This window comes from Morone saxatilis, unplaced genomic scaffold (assembly GCF_004916995.1).
Source record: "Morone saxatilis isolate NCDOM2014 unplaced genomic scaffold, NCSU_SB_2.0 Contig2, whole genome shotgun sequence".
NCBI classification, from domain to species: domain Eukaryota; kingdom Metazoa; phylum Chordata; class Actinopteri; family Moronidae; genus Morone; species Morone saxatilis.
Genome location: NW_023339762.1, coordinates 856,153 through 859,381, shown reverse-complemented (window position 1 = coordinate 859,381; position 3,229 = coordinate 856,153). Strand labels below are relative to the sequence as shown.

At 35.9% G+C, this 3,229-nt stretch overlaps 1 pseudogene; it reads right to left on the bottom strand.

Moving 5' to 3' along the window:
* The window catches only part of LOC118330282, a 30,054-nt pseudogene that overhangs the window by 16,467 nt on the left and 10,358 nt on the right, over nt 1-3,229 (bottom strand).

The following is a 3,229-nucleotide window of genomic DNA, read 5'->3' as shown; positions in this document are numbered from 1 at the left end:
CTGTTAGTGGCAAAAACAACAACTTTTAGTATGCTTAATTTTTGGTGAGTACTATTCTGTTTCTGTCCCATTGTTTTAGTCTGAGATGCAGGTGATCTAGCGGACATCCGGTGGTAAGAGAATTTCGTATAAATAAACCTTTAAAAAGGTCCAGTGTGTATGATTTAGTGCTTCACCCTCCTTTTCCAAGCACGGAGGAGAAACTACAGTGGCTACAAAACACGGGAAAAACTCCCAGTGTTTGGTTTGTTCATTCTGGGCTTCTGTAGAAACATGGTGGTTCAACATGGTAGACTCCATGGAAGGTGACTCGCTCCCTTTGTATATATAAACGGCTCATTCTAAGGTACCCAAAACACAATGATTCTTATATTCAGGTGATTATACACCAATGAAAACATTGTTATGAACATTATATTCCATTTCTGCCAATAGATCCTTCTAAATGTTACACACTGGACCATTAAAACTGTGTATGAAGTACACTATTAGAATAATTTTATCATTTGCCCATGCCTTTGTAATGCTGCTTGCCCCTGGTTGCTCCTCAACACTTACATACACAGGAATTCAAAACAATAGGCTGCTTGTGAATGTGATTTGATTCATAATAATAAAAATAGACTCCCGATACTGTATACTCCTTATTTGTGTCAGTGGCCTGACTCAACCGACCAATCAGGCTGTGATTAAGTCACTGCTATTCATTGCTGTATCAGCAGGTGACTATAACTGATATTTATTGTTGCCAGAAAATGAATGATGACATACATATACACTGTGTGGGTGTACACAAACACAAAACCATTCAGTCAAATAGAAATGTTTTAGGCAGCACATACAAGTTAAAGATATCAACTATGTGGCCCAGTACAATAACACCTGTAACTGTATGCTGAATGCCTAGTACATCCAGTCTTTTCCTGACTAAAATGCTTCATTGTCTTACTAACAGATGTTTTAATCCTAGGGGACAATTTGTTTTAACAGCATGGGACTGCCTCATGGTCATGGTGTGTAGACTCCATAGAAGAGGATCCGCTCCCTCTGTAGATAACAAAACGTCTCATTATAAGGTAACTTTGAATATTATATTAGATTTCTGACAATAGATTTTCCAAAATGTTTCACACAAGTGTTTAGTTTTATTAACAGCTGCAAAGCCAGAGCACAATGGATTATAGAAAACAAAGGATCAGAAATGGATTACGTTAATACAGCTCACACAGATCAATTTAAAAAATCCTATATTGACCATCCCAGATAGCAAGGTAACACTGACTGAGTGCTGACTGAGTGTTGGTCTGCTATCTGGAACAGATGCTGTAGACCAGCTCAGCCATGTCTATAATACAGTAACTCTACAATCTCTGACTGTTAATCATCCACTGACCATGTTACAAAGAGGGAGACAAGAGACAATAATTTACTTTACAGCAGTGAGAAGTTGGCAGTATAGTAAAAATTGTGATTAATTTCTGTATAGTTTACTGCAACATCACACCATTATGTCAGATTATAAATATTAATAATCAAACTGGAAATTAGTTATTCAGGGAGCTAGACACCTAACCATATAACAACCACATTGTGGTTTGCATGTTTTGTTCTTGTTTATGACAAAAATGTACAGTAGGTCCAAAAATGATACCAAAAAACATCCAAAGACTGGATTTAAAGATTTCACCTTGACTCCTTTATTCAGCCTATCGCGATAAAAACACAAAGAAAATTAGCAAATTTAGTTAATCAGGATAATGGTGAATATCCTCACATGGTTTGGCTTGAAAATGCTCTATATCTCTCCAGCAAACAGTCCTATATTGATGTACTGATTTATTTTGAACAAGGGGACAGGGGGGAGCTTGCATCTTTCCATTCATTCCAAAATCCTAATCCTGTCACCATGGCTGGAAGCTCATCTTACGCTTTGCATTCCCACACACACACAAGTTAAACTGGATGTGTAGAAATAGTATAGATTCTAAATAAAGAACAGGGAGATGAGATTCCTATCTGTGATGCAATACATGCGTTTCTTTGCAAAACGAAACAAAGTGATTACAGTATGTTTTAGTGCCACTTTAAAAGTGAGTAGTCAATTCACTAATATTCTCCTACAGGATTTACACATTTTCCAAAAAGCAGGCTTTCATCAGTCAATCAGCATTGCTCTCTATCACTGTATGGATTCCGATCCAGATGCAGAGGTACAGGTAGTGCAGGGCGGTATGATTTTTAAGATTCCGTCAGTTTCATGCTATATTATGGTGTTTTCTATTCCCTTAATTGGGTATTTATATGGGTTTATAGTGGCCTATATATAGTGGTTTTCTTGCTGCCACAAAATGATACAATATATGAAAGAATCAGAATGCATGAAACAGAACTTATATTATTTTCCATTTCATTTCCATTTTATTGATTTAAAAAAAGTTATATACACTATAAACTGACATAAAATGTTTCAGTGTCAACATTTATATTAAACAAGTATTCAAAGGGATATTTCTCAAACGTTCTATTGGACAAGAACCTAATTGTCACAAATTGTTAGTTGTGAGTTATTAATTGTTCTATTATAAAGTTAGAACCGTTAGTAAGAAGGGTACGCAGTTAATAGGGCTCTCTAAGTACAGTACTATACACCGACTGTAGTGCTTGTTGCAGCAAAAACAACATGGCTGCCTATTGAAGAGCTACAGCAGTTGTTTCAGCTCTGCAACGGATCAAATTGTCAGGGGGCATTAAAATGTAATATGAAGACAAAAACTCTAAACTACTACATGTAAGCAACCAGTCTAATGGAGTTCAATCCTAAACACATTTCTGTGGATTTATTATGGAGTTAGAATCATGCCAAAACCTCACACACACACAAACGTGTTTTACCTAGCCTCCCAACCGTATCACATAACAAAGTTACTCAGTGGTGTGCAATTACAAAACATCATTCAACAAACTTATGCATTTGTTTATGCAATATAAGAAACGTACCTATCAACAAATACATCAGCTTTCAAACAATTAAAATACAGTATGTCATACACATACATCATCGAAACATATTTCTTCAATTACAAAAAAATATCCTCCAAGTACAAACTAAAATCCTTCAAGTACAAACTAAAATCCTTCAAGTACAAAAAAAAATTCTACAAACTGTCACGTGACTTTTGGCACTAATTTTCCGCCTTGCTGATCCACACACAAATGCATTCAGTTCCAC